The following is a 20,112-nucleotide window of genomic DNA, read 5'->3' as shown; positions in this document are numbered from 1 at the left end:
CAGTCCATGGTATTGGATTCTTTGGCATGTATAAATATGTATTGTAACATTGAAAGGAAAATAATGAAAAATCAAGCTGGTAGTCCCGGTTTTGGGATCCAGGGGAAAATCTCCGTGTATATGTGTTTTATGTGTTATGCTCTCGCATTGTTTATTTTCTATGTTTTAGAATTCGTATGTAGGTAATTTTTGTATAGGGTTAAAACCTTCAAGTAGCGCTAGGTCAAAGAAATGTAGCCTACCATTAGCACGGGCAGGTAGTGGAGCAAAGAGCGTTGGTCCTGAAATTTAGGGTTTTAGTCAACCTTCTCTAGAATTGACTAAGGGCAGTTTTTCTTCCATTCTTCAGGGATGTTTGAGTATGTGTTTCATGATGAATGCACTTCATAGTTGTCAACATTTTGGCACTTTGGGATGTGGAATAGGATTTAGGTGAATAGGAGTTGTGACAAAATATTGTGTAACAATCGGTGTTGAAAATTGCATAGAAACACCATTACTTTAAAAAAAAATGTACAATTGTATTTAAAATTTTAAAATATTACAATTCACATGATTGCAATATGCATCGATGCTTTAAATGTAATATATGAACCAATTATTAGTAATAAATAATTCCACCAACGTCTCACATCAAATGTTCAAAATTTCACATTCCTTTAGTGCATGTGGTAGTATAGGCATCAATGTAGTTTTGTGTACAATAAAAAGCTCAATATGCATCAACACTCTATTTGAATGTATCAGCATTAGCAATTTTGAAACAAGAATAACAAATTTATGAATAATAATTATATGAGAACTGATGTACCATAAAATTATAAAGGATGATTTGATGCGTAATATTTATGCGAGCACTGATGTGTCATATAATAAGAAAGACAAAACTAGTGCTTAATAATTATATAAGCACTAGGGATTTGAGTTTTATGTGCACACCTAGGCATGTTACATAATATGCACCTATGTGTGTTACAAATACAAGAACAAAAATACAAAATGTTGGGGATGGAATCCCCCCAAGGCATGTTTTGGGGCTCAAAGCCCAAGTTTTGACCCAATATTGTTGTAAAGACTCTGCAAATTGCGGGCGCGGAGCACAAAATGTATGATAGAGTCACAGGGTTGTCCGCCCTAGTTTTGTAATGTAAGGTCAGCCTACCCATGGTCTGTAGACCATGGGATTGTATAAATAAAGCGAAGCTCTAAGTGTAAAAGATAACGAATAGGGAAAAAAGAAGCAACAAGAGAAGATCGAGTCTAAGTGACTAAGTGTGTCTTTGAGTCGTAGGGTAGGGGAAGGCTCTGCAGCTGAGTGTGAAGAGGCCTAGTAGTCCACAGCTAAGTGTGTACCCCTGCAGCTAAGTGCACAGGGTGGAGTCGAGTATGTAACAAAGGAAGAAAACAATAAAGAGAAGTTTTATCATAATTATGTACATCTGTTCTTGGGTTAATGCATGTTTGTTATAAATTAAAAATGTATTGTTTATTTAGCGCGTGCACCAGTATGAATGATTTATATTACTAAGTATAACCTAATGCATACAAAAAGGCTAAGTTAATCAACTAACATTGGAATACAAGTAAGAAATTGGGTAATAACAGCGTTCGGCTCCCGAGTTGAGTTGCGCGAAGGCAGCATCTTAGGTTGCGAGGTAAGGAAAAGTGCGCGTAGCGACGTGTGCACAGGGTCAAACCGCGAGCCACTTGAACTCATCAGACATCTCCAGGGTGTGGAAACCTGGTTCTAGCACTCTCCCATACTACTTTGGGTGAGACATCAGTCTGCGCTCTGCGAACTGTTGCCAAAAGGGCCAGTAGTACCGGGATTTGTTTGGCTAAATCACCTTCGACCCTGGGTCAGGCCCCAATAAGCCAACAAATGGTTCTGTTGCTGGGACTGGGATCTACATAATAGATGTCTGATGTCGTGTCACTGGAATCTGACAAAGAAAGAAATTGGAGGGTGGTTGGACAGAAATATTCGCAAGTTCGCAACACAGGAAAATACGAATCTGCGAGTACCGAAGGAACAGTGGTTAGAGCGCTACTTATATACAGAAATCCACGAAATTTTCTTTGCATCCTTCCCCTCTGAGTTGTACGAGTGGATCGTGAAGCTAGCAGATAGTCAAGGAAGGTGTAGGCTCGACAAACCTATTGTGTGGACTCCAGAGTTGGTGCGCATACTAGAAGCATCAGGAGATAAGATCGCACGCGCTGTGGACCATTGGCTCGATCGAATTATAGGAGGGTTTATCACCGAGTTCACGATAGATACGTTAGTTAGCTACAGCAAGGCAGAATGACGCTTCCTCAAAGGACCACAAGGTAAGTACATTAAATATTTGAACACTTGGATTAAAATGCAACTGTGTGAAAAGCGGGTTATTTGAATAAATTGATTTTTGGGGCTATGCGAAGTCGGAGGATCTACAGAAATGAAGGTAGCGAAGAATTAGGGACTAGTCCCTTGATTTCACCTCCGCGATAAAGCGAGGAAGAGCTCACAAAAGTTTCACTGAGAAGTGTGATCAGTCTGATAAGGCAGCGAATTCCGCGCATACCACCCCCACCTACACCACCACTAGTTTCACCATCTTCACCCACCCCACCTCCGCCACCACCACAGTTCAATATGGTGAGCACAATAAAGTTGTCGATATTCAAAGGAGTAGGGAATGAAGATCCGAACCAATTTTGGTTCATAGTAAAGGCTGTATGGGAATTGCGAGTCACAAATGATAATATAAAGAAGGCAACACTGGTTAATGCCTTATAGGATCGCGCACTGACGTGGTACATTAAACACTCCAATGACAATCCAAACGCAAGGATCGCGGATATCCAAGTTGCGCTAAACAGGGAATTTAGCAGGCCAAAATCAGAGACACAGTCAATTATCGGATTTAAGGAAATCACGATGCTTCTAGGTGAGCCCCCTGGGAGCTGGATCAGAGATTGAAGTGTATGATTCATGAAGCCAACATGACCTTGACAGATGGGAAACACCACACATGGTTTGTAGCGTCGCTAACACCACACCTAAGGAATGCATTGTCACAGCAGAAGCTGTCAACTAGGACCAAGGCTTTGGAGATCGCAATGAGACTGCACGAGATCCCGATACAAGATCCTAATTTAGGAGTCCAACAGATCCACGTGTAGTTGAAAAACTTGTGTCTTGAGATGCAGAGATTGAAACAAGACAGGACAGCTCGCCCAGAAGCGTGAAAGGTATGGTGCATAAAGTGCAAAGACCAGGGACATGACAAGGACCATTATCCAGTCTTCGTGAACTACTTGGCGGGAGGAGGGCCAATGCCATTGAGACCAGAGGCAGAAGCAGGGCTGAGTGGGGTGCCTACATTATGGTGCATGATTTGTTAGATAGGAGGGAATCATGCTACAGATAATTGTCATCTATTACAGAAGTATACGTAGACGTCCCAGCAGTTGCTCTATAATTTCTGTAGGTCAGTAGGCCATGATGAGCGTACCTGTAGAAGTTATGAACTGATGATGGATCAGACTCCTACCTACAGAGCTCAGACTGAACCGTGTGCCCTCGATCAAAATGTAGGGATGGAGTGCACCAGGTTTCAGGGGCGCAGACGAGGTCAAGGTGGAATGCGACCAGGAAGGGGTCGTGGACAGTTGATCTGTTACAATTGCGGAGGACCAGGGAATTATGCCCGCGATTGTACAAATCCGACAAGAGCACCATGTTTATATTGTACCCAGTTTGATAATGAGACAGAGGACTACCCCACACTGATAGCAAGGTTGCACGATAAAGGAACACTCCAGCCTCCCCTGACTCAAAACCTGCAAATGATGAGGTCTGAGCCACGCAAGGAGGACCTGAATGTAAACATCGTGCTTTGAAGTGGTATCACGATAGGAGATGACAAGGGCAAGTAGCCCGAAGAGAGTGCCTAGGTTTGCAAGGCTCCAACAAAGGAACCATAATTCAATTTGGAGCGCGCAAAGGAGATATTCATGGAAGCTAAGAAGAGCTTCACGGAGGCCTCCACTTCAGGTAGTAAAGACCAACTAGCACCAGAGATGGACCCATCAATGCTCACTACCTTTTTGGAGACATGCATGAAGTTGTTGCGCGACAGCAAAGCGGTGAAAGGGCTGCAAGAACTCATCACTAGATGTACGGGACCCGGAGAACCGTGCGTAGTCTGGAAGCTCGGAAAACACGCAACACGAACAGGAAGGGATATGAGATTGACTGCACAAATCAGGGGATATGAAATGGATCAAGTGATTTTGGATCTAGGATTGGACATGAACATTTTGCCAAAGCAGATATGGGAGCGCATGGGTAGGCCCGTGTTGCAATGGTCTCATATTCAATTGATAATGGTGAACCAGCAAAAGATCCTACCGATGGGAAGATTGCAGGGAATAACGGTAGATATCAAAGGTGCGAACGCGCTTGCAGATTTTGAAGTGATAGAGATTGTTGATGATAGCAATCCCTATCCCGTGCTATTGGGAATAGACTGGGCCACTGATATGAATGGAGTGATAAATCTAAAGAAGCGCAATATGATTTTTGAGAAAAAGTCACTACGCGTAGTGGTACCTCTAGACCCTGCGAAAGGATCATGCTACATGGTGAGCTCCAGTATTGCAGCAATAATGTTGCAACTCCTGGGACTCCCTTCTTTACTTTTAACAACCCGGTAGTTCGTAACAAACTTGGAAGCGATGGTGCTGTATGCACAAGTACTAGCTCTTGCCGCAATTATCACTTGGTCAGCTGGCACAAGTCCGCTAGGAGCTTAAGCCAACTTCTATGAGCTCTAAGAAGAAGCTTTTTAACTGATGGATGAAAGCTAACTCAAAGAAGGTTGTTCTACTTGCAGAAAGAAACTGGAACGCTAAAAGGAAACATAAACCCTAGCAAACCCTAATTTTACCAGCTAGCCTTACTGATGCAAGAAAGAGGATGCAAGCTACTGAAAGAGATTCCATTGACTTCTAGGAAGGTAAATACATGTATCTAAGCTACTTCTGCAGTAACATCTGAAAAAACATCTTTTGTATTTTTGAATAAGTTGCCAGGATTATCATGCATGCAATTTGATTGTTTTTGACTGTGTAGAGGTGGATTGGCGAGAGGAAATGCTTGGAGGAGGTCGGGAAGGTTTAGAGAGAGCCTAAGGGGTCCCTAACACCCTTCCAGAGAGTCTCACAGAGTTTGGCTATCAAGAAACCTCATTCATGAGCCTCTACAGGAAGTCTGCAGGGGTTCTACAGGATGTCTGTAATTTTCTACAGGTTGTTCAGAAATGGGATTTTGGAGGATGGATGTGTTGTAGGGAAAAGTATCCGACTCGGATGACCCTATCCCACTCTAAGGGTGACAGTTCCTTAGCAACAACTGTAAAACAAACTACTTAAGGTTTACTTCTTTATGAAAGCAAAAGAGAATGGAGAAATGCACTAACCGTTGCCTTGCGCTTAATGTCGAATCCAAACTCTTCTCTTTGGTCGCTTGCTCCTAGCTCTTTGTTCTTCTGCTCGCCCAGCTACAATGAGATCCTGCAAAATAACAAAGAAGGAAACTACAAGAGGCATGCAATCATAACTGGTTCATGGATTAGTGTAAACCAAACATGCAATCATCACAATATATTATTGAAACAAGAGCACATAGAAGAACCTCAATAGCTTTTATTAATGAAGAAATAAAGGTTCTGAGAGTGTTACAACCATTGAAGGCTCCAACCCAGCAACACCTCCCAGCAGAAAGAATTGCTCTTCTTCACCTCTCTCAAACAATCACCCAATAGTTCTATAGCGAAACCAACAGCATATCATTACTTTGCACAAAATTCCAGCCTCCTGAGCTCATAGGAGAGAGCTCAATATATAGATGAATTGAGAAAGGATGAGTCAGCTTGCAACTGATGTGTAGCTGCCTTGTGTCCTCTCTCTCTTCAGTTGATCTTCAGTTCTTGAGTCCACTTGGAGAACCTTGCTTCCACTTGGAGAAACAGAGCCTCTGACTCATCACAAGGCGAAATCCCTGATCCAAGTGTCATTTTTGGAAGATTCCAGAGCAATGACTCAGTGTGCCACTTGTCCCATCTCGCTCAGCGCAGGTGGCCTTTGTTCTACCTGCTTTGCAACGCAGGTACACCATGGAGGAGTTGAGTTTCAGCGCAGAAGCCTAGTGGAGCACCTGCTTTGATTTCAGGATTGCTTGTTTTTGAGTGTTTTCAGGTGGAGAACTGATCTGAGAGCTGTTGGTTTGCTGACCTTGTTCCTCTAGGGGTAGGAACATCATGTTTAGGGACTTTGGATCCCTTGGATTATTGACAATTCATGCCTGATGCTGCAAGGCACAAAATTGTCTATAACAGGATGGAGAGGGAAAGGTGAAGGAGTGAGTATGGAGGTAGGATAAGGGTTTGAGGTGGTCCAAGACTTGGTGGATGGAGTTGAGGAAAGATGTAGATGACTGGATTTGTTCAAGGAGGACCGAAGCAATGTTGCACAAAAATTAGGGTTATGTGAGCAAATGGAAAATGTGAGGCAAGAATCCAAGTTCGGGGATGGAGCAGATAGGTTTGATGGAGTATGGGAAGATAGAGAAGTGGTACAGGTACTCTGCATGTTGTTTTTCCAACTGAACCAACGAAGACTTGTAAAATCAGAGACCTAGTTACATTGACCTAATTTGATCTAGTTGATAGTAAAGATAATGAACATAAGTTTTATTTGCAAGGAAACCATGTATATTAACTATGCAACAAAGCATTCAAGGATCTGAACATGTAACCAACTTCTGCAAATGAAGATCAAACACTAATGATTGCATGGCAAAGAAAAGTCAGTGTTTTTGTGGGCAGAAAGGTCACCTTGATCCCAGCTCCTGATCCCACTGAGGGAGAGGTGAAATCAGAGGTGTTTGATGGCCCTTTTCTGAAGCTTTTCCCTGTTAACAACCTATCAACTCAATCTGAACATCAAAAGTCTTTCTAATCATCAACAGTGACCTAGTTAATCAGCAAGATTTAATCTACTTAACAGAAATGATTTTGCAAATACATAAAGAACAAATAACAATACATAAAGGAGGCCTTAGCACTCAGGTTGGGCCCAACCCCAAGAGCTGCAGGCTCCTATAAAGGACTCAGATCTGATGCCAAGTAAAGCTGCTTCTCATTACTCAAAAATAATCATCACAAGAAAGTTATATAGCAGTAGCTAAGAAAATGAGTTGAGAAAATGACAGCACTATAGTGCAAATACCAATAGTTCCAAAAGTAAACTACGAAGGCTAAGGCCTTCCTATTTATACACTACGAGGGGCCTAGCAGCCCTCCTAAATTCAAGGGACTCGGTTGTTCCAACTGATAGTAAACAGTCACTCTTCCCAAAGCTGCTCGGTTGCCTCTAGTATTTGTTTTGGTGGCTTGTTGAGCTCGGAGTTGAGGGTGGAGATTTCGAGGAAGGGCCATTTAATGCAAGAGACAACCTCCCTACGAATCCTCACCTCAAGCTTGGCTGTCACCTGTCCCATAATTGCTTGGTTTTGCTCCAAAATTTGTCCAAAAAACCTGAAATAACCACGTATTAGCCTCCTTGGTAGTGTGACCACCCTTATTCGTTTAAATAACATAAACATACTAAAAAAACATGCATAATCTATGAAAAATGGAGGATTGAACAAGGACAATTAGGCAAAATGAGCCCAATAAGTTACCCAATTCGAGGCTCATCATCACCCCCCTACTAAATGGGTTGCTCATCCTCTGAGCAACTATTCCAGCTCATCATCCTTTATGGCTTTGATTGCTTCCCTCATGTCCCAGGCCTCTGTGGTGATATCTTCTTCCCGATCGTGGAATCCTGCTTTCCTTTCCACTTTCTCCCATTGTCTACCTTCCTTATCCTCCTTAACTCCTTCTAGCAATCCCAAAAGCAAAGGAGGATTGAATTTTAGGCCAATCCAATTGGCCTGCAGATTCTGCATCAACTGTTTGTAGAGAGGTACCCTTGCCAAGGCTTCCCTCACCCTGGTGGGAGAGTGGTATTCCTTTATCTTCAAGCTGTGAGGCAGTGTGTTCCACCACCTTGTGCAGGCATGCAGGCAATTTTCTCCCAACAGTCTCCCCATGTCCTCAAAGTGGGAAATAGCTTGAGCCTATTGCTCAATGTATTCTAGTAGATCCTGTGGGCTGTTGGCCAAGTGCTAGTGGGTGCTTATCACTGCTGAGGGGTCATACGGCTCTGCTATGATCACGAGTGGCTCACTGAGTTCTCTGCCTATGATACTGTGAACCTTTGCTGCTCTCTTCTCCTCATGACTCATCCAAGAGGCCATGGCCATAAGTTGGACATCTCCTATCACAGTGTTGGGATCCCATGCATTCATGTTCAGAAGGGCGAAGTTGTGCAAGTAGAACTCTGATAATTTGGCCCTATCCTCTGATGAACTACTGCCACATAGAGCTGCAAACTGATGATAATTTTGGAATGGGGTGATGCCCCTTTGGGCCAAGGTATTGATCTGAAACTGTAACCACTAATCCTTGAGGTATAGGGCATAGGATTTGGCAGGCTGCCTACACTACAGAGCTTCCATTGCCCAGCTGGCCATGCAGGCCAGTTGGGCCTCCTTTTCTTGTACCTGTTGTTTCAAAGACTGTATCTCCAAGCCTGCTTGCAATTATTTTTCCTGTAGTTGTCGATTCAGTGTCTCAATTTCAGCCTACATCCTCTCCCTTATCTGTTGTTCATCAGTGGTATCTTTGGCTGTTGTGGGATCCTCCTGTTGCTGTTGTTCTCCCAAGATGTGAGGCTTGTCTTCCTTCCTCTATCCCTGTAACTGTAGCTGTTGTCTAAGCAGCTCATTTTCTTCCTGTAGCTTCACCTGCTGGCTGCTCTCCACATGTCGTACCATAGCCAATTCCCTTCTTGCCTCTTTGAGTTGTTCCTCCAGAGGACCTATATCTACCACACCCTTGGACTTAGCGATCTTCATCCAAGTGTGGGTCCTCACTCTCTCTTCTTCTAGTGCAAGGAAAAGTGGCACTGTGAATTTTTTAGGAATGATCTTTCCGGCCTCTAAGAAGTTATAGTAGGAGCCCAAGCTGGGCTGGGGGCTAGGTTCCACAATGTTCTCCACCTTCTCTTCCTCCTGTGGTGATTTAGCTACCTCACCTTCCATTTCTTCAGTCTTCTTTAGCCTAGCCAGTGTTTCCTGTAGAATAGTCTTAGCATCCTGTAGAGAGGCCTTTGTGTCCAACATTTTCATTCTTTCTCTCCAGGTGGATGTCTTTGAGCTTCCCCGTTCATAAGTGATGGATGCCTTGGAGGGAGACCTCTCCTTTTGTGTAGCTGGGGTGTCCACAATCGTGATTGGTTCTTTTGATGGTGGCTGAGGTCTGCCAGTCTTTATCCTCACGCTCCTTCTTGCCTTAAAATACATGGAAGGCTCCCTCTTTCGCTTCACCTTCTGCTTTGGGGATGTGCTTAGGGTGGTCAGCATAGCTGCTGCCTCCCTGGCTAAAATCTCAGGCGATTTTTCCTTCTGTTGCCCTTTTTCCAGACTTCTTGTAGAAAGTCTTGTGCTGACTATTTTTTGTCTTCCTATAGAAACAGTTTTCTGGCTTCCTGTAGAAACAGTTTTCACTGTTTTGCCCTGCTTGGCTGGGGGTGCCTTCTCTTTTAATTTTTTTGTGGTTGCCTTGGGTGTGCCCTCACTTGCTTGGACTTTTTCAGTCCTCTCTACCCTGATTTGCAACCGTTTCTCCCTTGGCGTTTATGCCTTTATTCCACCCACAGTTTTGGGCTCAGCAGCTTGGCATTTCTCTTGTTTCTCTTCTTGCTCTTTCTGTGGTGGTCTGTCCTGGGTTTCCTTACCCTTGGCTTTCTCTTCTACCTCAATATGCTCCCTTTCCTCACTACTGGATGAAGTGAGTTCCTCGGCCAGAATTCGGATATCATCATCCTTGGACATATTGCGGAAAATCTCCCAGGAGAGAGGGACAGTATAGGTATGGAGGGCATCTTCTACTAGAAGCTTGATAAGCCCATGATGGGCCAGCTGGTCCGGTGTCCCTTCCTTCAATTTTGTGCCACACTCAATTAATGATTGTAGGAGGAAATAGGGGATGCTTAACTTTTGTTCTGTGGGTAAATCCATCTTATGTCTGAGTTCAGTTAGCAACCGGAAGTGATAACCATATACAATACTGAACCGCCCCTCACAGGTAATGTATTTCATGATCTGAAGGCTGACCTCACTCCAAAATGGATGTAGGCTGGCTCTCCGGACCCCATTTTTATCCTCTGAAAATTGTTCCTCTGGTAGGAAGAATTCCTTTTTGGCTTTTTGGCCCAATGCCCTCTCCTCTTTGCTCTAGGGTATCCCCAATGGCAGATCAGTGACTCGACTAATGAGTTGTGGGGTAAGCTTTAAGGTCAACCCTCTGAAATTTACAGTGGCCAGTGTCTTGGATTTAGGTTGTAGGGACATTAAGAACTCTTCTGTTACCTCATCATCATGACCTTGGATTCTGTCACAGAAGGTCATCCAATTGGCACGGGTAAATAGGTCTACCACCTCGGGAGTTTCTCGCAATTTCCTAGAATCTGAGGGTTCCTTTCTGATAAACCCTCCTGGCATGGTGAGAATGCTCTGTTTTTGCTTGTGTTCTGATCAGAAGGGGAATTATGTGTATGGTTTCCTCCCCAGAACTTTGAAGACAATATGCCTCAGGTGTTTATATTCCACTTTGCACCAATTCCCTGGTTATAATGTTGTCGTTGCCCCCAACTCGACTGTCAAAATGGAATTAGGCTCCCACAGACAGAGTGCAAACCTTAATTTTCATCCCCAACCACATAAAAGTCACATTCTTCATGCATAGGTTAGCCCTTACAATGGTTTATCGTTTCTATAGGAGGAATTTCTTAACAGGAACTGTGGAGGAGAATTTAACGCAGAACCAACTGAAAAAATTATGTGTATCACACAGGCAAACTACTATTCTTGACCCACAGGAAGATTTGCTTCTAATTCTCCTACTCCAGGCAGTTTAATTCACCACCTTTCAAAATATCATGCATGGGAATGGTCTTTTCGAGCCTACCTCTCTTTGAAACTCCAATTTCGACGCAGAAAGTCCAGGTTTTTCTGCTCTGAAGGCTGTGCTGCATTTCCTGTAGAGCTCCTTCCTATAGAGAGCTTTGCCAGCTTCTAGAGGGCGTCACACTGCTCTTGAACGAGCCTGGGACATGGGAGGATTTTGAAATGGGTCGAGAAGCTCGGGCTAACGAACTGCAGAGGAGGAGGACGCGTACTTTGCTGAAAAAATGTTGCAAGTGTAAATGACAGCGGTTCATCATGAGTTCTTCAGCCAAGCAATTTAAATTACGATGCAATTCATGGCGAGGGGGTGAGGTGTCCAGGCCGATCCGTTAGCCAACGTCACGGCCATCATTCTTCGGCATGTCTCTGACCGCCATTTCCTTTCTCTGCTATTAACCGCCACCATCACTGCCGATTCTCCCCGACTAGACACTTCCCACGTGTCGGATCTTCGTCCCTTTGGCGGATTCGAGCGTAACCGAGCTCGTTCGGATCCCATGAGGCCATTCGACTGACTGTGGGTGGCCAGTTGACTGGCCACCGAATTCGTTCAATCCGTACCATTTCACAGACATGCAATTTTTTAGAGTATAGTCTATGCAATTTGACGAATAAGGTCAGACACTTACCTGTGTGGCCGTGGACGTGTTCTGCAGGCTTCGGGACGTGGAATGATGTCTTTGCTCACTGCTGCTTCTTGCATAGCCGTTGGAACTCCTTCTTTCATTGGCTGATGCTATATGCAAGGCTTCGGGACCCGATCCTCTGGTTGTGAACGCTGCATGCACGGCTCTGTCTTTTCTCAGCTGTCGAGGAGGTGTTCACATCCAAGCGGAGTTTGTTACATGTCCCCTGTGTCAATTTCAGCTGCTATTGACTCCATAGTATGTGCTCCAGACGGATCAGCTGCTACAGGATTCCTGTAGGACATCTTGTAGCTGCTTCTCCTCCTGGGATGCATGCTGAAACGAGCAAGGTTGTATTCATGGATGAAGGGTCCTGATGGAGCTTTGATAGGTAGGGTGTGTGAGCCTTTGTGTGCTTGATTTTTCCCTTGGGAAAAAAAAATGTCAATCTGAGGAAAACAGGACTCTTTACATGACTGTGCAGGAATACATAACCAGATTGTTGCCATGGCCGTGGAAAGAGATGAAACCAGTGATGGATGGAAGAGAGGGGTGGCTGCAGGCCTCATCAACAGACTTCAAGCTTTAAATCCCTTTCCAGAATCAATTTTGGCCTGTCTGAAGGCTCTATAGGATGTTTCCTGTAGAAATGCAGAACTTCCTGTAGAAAGCCCCAAAACTTCCTGTAGAAAGCTCAGAACTTCCTGTAGGAGGTTGAATCTCGACCCAAATGTGTTCAAATCCTGGAAAAAGTGAGTGGCCATGGAGGGAGTGTCTGTGAGGATGTCTGGTAGCTTGGTATGGACCCCTGTCCTCGGTTTTCACAACCTTCTTTATCCGCACTGTATTCCCTGCAACCTACAATAATTCCAGAGATTAGACCTGTTTCTCTTTCTTTTTCTCTTTTTTCTTTTTTTTTTTTTCCTTTTTTCTTTTTGAGAGATAGCAGGGGCGTCTCCATGAGGTTTTCACCCCCACTATCTGCCCTGGGCGCCTCGGAGAGGTTTTCGCCCAAGGATCTTTTTTATTTCATTTCTTTATTTCCTGAGAGACAGCTGGGGTGCCTCCATGAGGTTTTCACCCTCACTGTCTGCCCTGGGCGCCTCAGAGAGGTTTTCACCCAGGGATCCTTTTATTCCCTTTTTTTTTTTTGATGATCAAGGTGTGGTCGGAATAGAGGCAGAACCCTGCTCTACTACCAGCACTGATTTTTCCACAGTTTCAATGAACTCCTGCCTCAAAAGGGGTTTCTTGTAAATTTTCAATCGATGCCCATTCACAAGCATGGGGATGGCTTCTTCATCAATGGTCCTGATAAGGACTGAACCATTGTCATTGCATTTCTCCACTGTATATGGTCCTAAACATCTTGTCCTCAACTTTCCTTTGAAATCCTTGTATCTTGAGTCATACAGCAACGCCCAATCTCCTGGCTAGAATTGCTTTTCATTAAGGTGTCGGTCATGCCATATCTTCCTCTGGAGTTGAACTATTTCTGAGTGGAGGAGGTCCTACATTCTGTGTTCATCTAATCCATTCAGCTGCAATAATATTTCACGTTGAGCATGGCTGAGATCTAGGTCCAGTTGAGCTGCCACCCTCAATGTGTTGTACTCGAACTCTATTGACAGCAAAGCTTTCTTCCCGTAGGTGTTGTGGGGAAAAATGCCTATGCAGGACGATCCTATCCACCTAAGGTGTGACAGTGCCTTAGCAACAAACGAGTACAGCTATACTGGTTTCTTCCTTTATGAAATGTGAAAGAAGAGAGATCAATAGACTTACCGGTGTCTTCCGTTTGTCCCTCGATCCAAATCCTCTTCTCTTTGGGTGTTCACAGCTACTTGCCTCCTCGCTCGCCCAAGATAACAGCTACTTGATTCCTGCGAGATCACAAGAGAACAGCTACTTGCGACAAGAGAACAGCTACTTGCGACAAGAGAAGAACACAACACAAAGGCAAATATTCATATTCATAAATGACTTAGGATTAGAAATAAATCAAATACACTAATGCAATCATACATCAAGAAAACATCAGCATATAGGAGAAACCAAGATAGCTTTATTGATGAATAACAAGGTTCAGGAAGAGATACAACCCAGAGGGCTCCAATCCAGCATCTCCTTCCCAGCAAATGGAATTCCTATCTTCACCCCTTTCAAAGCATTAAGCACCCAATAGTTCCAGTCTCAAACCAACAGCAATTCTTTGCAATAACAAAATTCCAGCCTCTAGATCTCATGGAGGAGAGATCCATATATAGATGTTTGGAGAGAGGATGAGTCAGCTTGAGATCTGACTAGTGTCCTCTCCCTCTGTCAGTTCTTGAGTCCACTTGGAGGTTCTTGCTTCCACTTGGAGATTTGGAACCTCTTACTCATCACCAATCGAATTCCCTGAGGCAAGTGTCATTTTGGAAGCTTCCTGGGTTTTGACACCTTGAGAAATGAGCCTACCACTTGTCCACTCTCGTTTAGCGCAGGTAGCCTTTGTTCTAGTTGACATTCAACGCAGGTATCCAGTGTTGGCTTTGACATTCAGCGCAGACAGCTAGTGTAGCCACTGAAATGATCCTGAATTGACTTGTTTTGAGCAGTTTTCAGGTGGAGAACTTCTGTGAATTGCTGTGGTTTGTTAGCCTTGGTCCTCTAGGGGTAGGAACAACATGTTTAGGGACTTTGGATCCCTTAGATTATGGACATTTCATGCTCAATGCTGCAAGGCACAAAAATGTCTATAACAGTTGCCCCCTAAAGTATGAGGCTGTTTATCGAGCGAAATGCTTTATCAGGGGGGTCCGAAGTTCATCCAATGCTGGGAGGAGACCTGTAATACAATACAATACAATACATTATTTTTCATACTGCTTTCATGATCTAGCTGAGGCGGGCATTCCCATGCTCAGCTTTATAAATTCATTTTTTTCTACATAGAACAGACAATCGTCTGATGGTAGACTGATAATTTTGATGAAATTATCATCCTTTGAGTAGGATGATTATCTGCTGCAATGATGTACATGTCAATGTCTTTATCTTTCCTGAATATATATCGCAGCCCGGATGGATGAAACTAGATCCGGGGTCTTCAAACTCGTTCGATCTTCACTCTAAGTACAAGTCGATCCATGTGAGAATTGTTCTGAAGTCGAACATGGAAAGACATCGCTTGATTACCGGTCAATGATGTAAACCATTAACAAGCGCGAGAGGAATCACCGATAATGATAATGACCCTCAAGGTACTGCAGTACAATTCACGTGGTGTGAATAAAGGACTTGGCGTCGAACACCACGCAAAATCTTTCGGTCGAAGGTCATTGATGTATACCTGTCGCCGGAAGTGAGAAACTTGCCATTGTGGCATGCAAGCTTCAAAGTACTGAAGGGGTTGTTCCTAGATCAACTTCCTGGATAATGAGCTGATGTCGACAAGAAGCGATCCGTCAAAGGAGGGCCTTAATGAATCCCACATCAGTGACACGGAACGGAGCTAATGATTTTAATGGAGGTGAAAACGATCTGTGACATACGATTCAGGGTGGCGGTCATGAAAGGATGAAGGATAATGTATGGCAGTGGATGGAACACGGTTGACTTTTCTGAACGACTTCTCTTGAACATATGGCGACACTGATGTGATGGATCGGTAGCATTACCCCAAATATGGATGGTATGGCGAGACCATGGATGTGACCGGTGAATGAAACAACCCAACCCGATTGTGGTACGGAGGAAAAGTGTCATGTTCAAGAGCGACTTGCTACCATCAAAGTTTTCTTTAGTTTCTCCCAATTTTTCCCCAGTCATTGCTGACCAGTACCTCTTTATTTTTGTCAAGCTTGAGGAGGATAACATATGCTTGTTCTATAACCTGCCCTTCGGGCAAGCCCATCTCTATGTTTTAACGAGCCTAGCAATAGTGAAACTCGTTCTCGTCTAAAGACAAGTTTGTCGCTATTTAATGATTTTAACGAGTCTAAAGACAAAGATAACTCGGTCCTTTTCATTTTTAGAGAGTATGAAAAGGTACATAAAGTTAACTACAAAAGTCCTTTTTCGTCATCTAATCCCTTAAGTCCGAAAAAGTATAAAACAATACAGAAGGGATGAGTTTTCGATAGTTTTAACGAGCCGAGTAAAACAAGCGCTCGATCTTTTTGTGCAATAATCCCTCCGGTCCAAAAAGATTAAAATCTAGAGGAGGGATAGCTCTTCCGGTCGCTTTAACGAGCTGGAAGGCCAAAACTCGGCAATCTTTTCATATTTTACGAGTCAGATGAAAAGAGCTTAAAGAAGACTCGTCTTTTGAGGAACGAGTGATAAACAGGGTTAGCAGCTGATTCCAGGTATAGGTTGGAATTTTCCAATCACGGCAGTGTCACAAGGATGGCTAGGTGAAATCACTCTTCGCAGCTGTTCCTCAAAATGGGTAAACAATCATATGGAGGTGAACGATCGGCCAAGTGAAAAGTGGAGGTGATGGTGCAAACACGACCAAGGCTTTAATGGCTGATGATATTACATTCACAGTGGTTATTTACTGGGATAGTTCATTTTTTAACGAGCTTAAACGCGGGTGGAAACATTTGCTCGGTCTTATGTTTATTTTTCAACGAGCATGAACTATGTGCTAAAACTGCTCGGATCTTGCGTTTATTTTTTAACGAGCATGAACTTTATGCTAAAACTGCTCGATAATTATATGGTCAAATTTTTTATTTTTACCATCACTAGCTTCACCCTTTTCAAAGATAGTACTGTATCCTCAATTGCTGCATCAAACTAGTTAGAAATGAATAATATTTGCATGGAAATGAGATTAGAACCCTAATATTTCGCTTTCCGGGTGATTCTGCGGACGATTTTCGGCGCCGTCTGGACCAAGTAGGAGCTAAACTCTAGCTCTTTCTTTTCATGGTTTCCTTTTTCCATTCTGTGCCTGTTTTCTTGTTCCCATGAGCCCCTAGGGTTTTGCTAGGGTGCTCTGCCATCAGCGCAGGCAGTCCATTCGAAACCTACATTGAATGTCAAGCTGCCTGAAGGCAGTTTGACCTTCAACGCAGGTAGGACACTTGCCAATTGCGTTGATCATAGAAAAGCAGTTCTATTGCACAGTTTTTGATGAAATTTTGCCAGTTTTTCATCAAATCCAGGACCTTACTCTTTCTCTTGTTTGTTTTGTAGGGACTTTTGAGCAAAATGACCCTCACATGGCGAGAACGAGAACATGAAGAGGAGGACATGATTGCCCTCCATGACCCTGTCACGGTGAACGTGCTGCGGAACTGTGGCCTGCTGAAGTTCTTCCGTATCTCTAGCATGAGAGCACAGATCTCCTTGCTGCAGTATATGCTTGATGCTTGGGATCCTATTAACCAAGTATTTCAGATCAGGAGCAAATCCATCCCTTTGACCGTGGTAGACATTTACTTCTTGACTGGTTTGTCGAGGCGGGGTGCCCCCATTTCTTTGTCAGGTTCGGCCAGAGGGAATGACTCCGTGAGAGATTATGTCTGCCAGTATTGCAGGGAGGGGTCCCAGCCAAGCAGAGACGGCAAGGTTGTTATCCGTGAGATTACTGACAGGTCTCTCAGGTCCATTCTGTATACTATTGGTAGGATGGCCGGTAGCGCATCTCTACATGTTGCCAACAGATCTTATGTGCAGCACGCCTTGGAGTGTCTCCAACCGAAAGTATTCAACTGGTGTGATGCAGTACTTCTTCAGATGAAAAGTCAGTTGAACAAGGTAAAGGATGGGAAGCTGAAGAACTTTGGATTTGGTTCTATTCTGACTGCCTTTGCCTTGGAGAAAATTCCACTGATGCAGCCTCAGTATGTCGCACTCGACTTGCCTTCTCCTACCGAGCCACGCATGCAGAGATGGGTTGATCACATGTCTAGGCATGCTGGTCAATCTCAGATATCTTTCACTAATACCTTCTTCAGGTGGTTCGAGCGTCAGGAGATGGTCTATTCCGAGTATCCATATGTTGGTATGGATTTCCGAGGTGATCCGGACTTGGTACTGTCGGACGACGAACAGTGGGGCGCTATGGGTAAAATCTTTGACCATATTACTGTTTACTGTTCTTATTTATAATGTCCTTGTGCTTTATTCTATCAAGACTTTAATCAAACTCATGTGTGCATGCAGATGTTGGTCCTGTTCGTCCAGCAGTTCGCCCGAGAGCGCCAGTTGCTGCCCCAGCAGGGGAGACTGCTGGGAGGGTTATTCTCCGTGACCTTGATGTGGCTGAGATCCTTACAGCTGTGCAGGAGCAGGTTGAGAGCCTTACTCTCGGCATTCCCGATGTGAGGATTGATGAGTTACCTTTACAGTTGCAGCGACATACTACTGGTGTGCCTAGACGATGGACTCGTCTCTTGCGCATGATTGCACAGGCCGTGACGTGCTATCATGAGCATCACTAGGCTAGGGTGCCCCCTAGCATTTTTGAGTTTTTGGGTCATATGACCGATTTTGTCTTGGTTACAGAACATTATGTATGAACAATAAACAGCTTGCATATATATATTTTGATTTTCGAGTTTTATTCTGGTTGAGTTATATGATCCAAATGTACAACATTGATGATGTGTCTCTTTTTATAAATGTCGCAAATGTCTATCTAACACATAGTTTGCTAATGCGTCGGTTAATGTGTTTAAGTTTCTGGAAATATGCTGGTATTGAATTGAATCAAATTGTCTTTCCAAAATCTTAACCCTTAGGAACATGCGATAAATAGCTGGATTGCGAACGGAATATATACCATTGAGTTGTAGTATTACGAGCTGTGAGTCTAGCCTGACGATTAGTCGGCGTATACCACGGGTGATGGCATCAGAGAGTAGTTCCATCAACGCGCTATACTCAGCGATGTTATTCGTTGATTGCCCAATGCACACACCTCTGAAACTTACTAACTCGCCGCTTGGATCAAAAATGGCCCAGGCTGCGGAGGATAGGTTCCGTGAACTACGACTCGCTCCGTCGGCATATCCAACACATGTCTCCAGAAGGTTTGACATCTGCAATAAATGTAAAAAGGTGGATCACTCGACCAAAACAAACACTTTAGCGAAAACAAAATACAACAAAAGCATACAGGTTACTATTTAAGCATAGTAACGCTTGAGGTACAACCCATTACGGGGTTGCGCCAGTGGAATTCCGTCATAATCCATTAACTCGTAGGCTCCTTTTGCTAACACTCGTTTAACAATATAGGGGCCCATCCATAAGGAATTAAATTTACCTGCTCCTAATTTATCGGATTCTTGGTCATAAAGAAAGACCAAGTCACCTTCTGAGAAGACACGGGGTTTGACATTTTTGTCGAACTGCGCCTTGACTCATTTCTTATGGGCTTCGTTAGCCAAAGCGGCATCACGACGGGTTTCATCCAATTGGATTAATTCCAAGAAACGAGCCTCTTCTTCTGAAGTTCCGGGGAGGAAATCAATTGCGAGTTTAAGAGACGAGATTTCACACTGGATTGGCAAGACTGCTTCCAGGCCATACACCAGTTGGAAAGGTGTGAACCCGGTCGCGTTCTTTACCGATGTTCGGTAAGCCCACAAGGCTGAGTACAGGATTAGGTGCCACCTTCTTTTGTGAACCTCGATCATCCTTTGCAACATACGCTTCAGGACCTTGTTGATTGCTTCAACTTGTCTGTTGGCTTGCGGATAATACGGGGTAGAGCTGTCGTGAGATAGCCCTAGTTTGGCAGCTAATTCAACCATCCTGTGGTTGCGAAAATGCGACCCATGATCTGTAACTATGGCCTGTGGTACGCCGAACCAGGCGACTACATGATTGAAAAAGAAAAGGGCAGCTGTTTCACCAGTGTTATCTAATGTAAGCATCGCCTCGGCCCATTTGGTAAAATAGTCAACAGCGACTATAATATACCCATGCCCCCCGGTCGAGGTGGGGTTACATTGCATGAAATCGATGCCCCACTTGGCGAAAGGCCCAACAGCAACTATTGGCTGTAAAGGTGCGGGTGGTCTTCTGGTTTTGCTATCGAAAATTTGACAAGCATGGCAACTTCTGACTGCTGTTATGCAATCTTTGAACATGGTTGGCCAGAAGTATCCTGCTCGTAAGATTTTCTGTGCTGTAGCATATCCAGATTGATGCCCCCCACACGCGCCTAAATGACACTCATTCAGGGCTTTTTCGGCCTCTTCATGGGCGAGACACCTCCTCAGAACTGTATCGATACCCCGACGGTAAAGTGTATCACCGACGATCATGTAGTCTTTCGCTTGGTATCGTATACGCTTCTGTTCTGAGTGAGAGGTGTCAGGCCTGAATTTTTGGGTTTGGAGATAAATTATTATA

At 44.0% G+C, this 20,112-nt stretch overlaps 1 pseudogene; it reads right to left on the bottom strand.

The window, feature by feature from the left end:
- Nucleotides 1-11,852, bottom strand: part of LOC149181208 (alkaline ceramidase pseudogene) — a 100,272-nt pseudogene extending 88,420 nt beyond the window's left edge.
- Between the last annotated feature and the right edge of the window lie 8,260 nt (nucleotides 11,853-20,112).

This window comes from Pinus tabuliformis, chromosome 3_2 (assembly GCF_031772625.1).
Source record: "Pinus tabuliformis cultivar Carrire ecotype Pingquan chromosome 3_2, CPIR1, whole genome shotgun sequence".
Lineage (NCBI taxonomy): Eukaryota > Viridiplantae > Streptophyta > Pinopsida > Pinales > Pinaceae > Pinus > Pinus tabuliformis.
The sequence above is the reverse complement of the archived record's forward strand: the minus strand, read 5'-3'. Positions and strand labels throughout refer to the sequence as shown.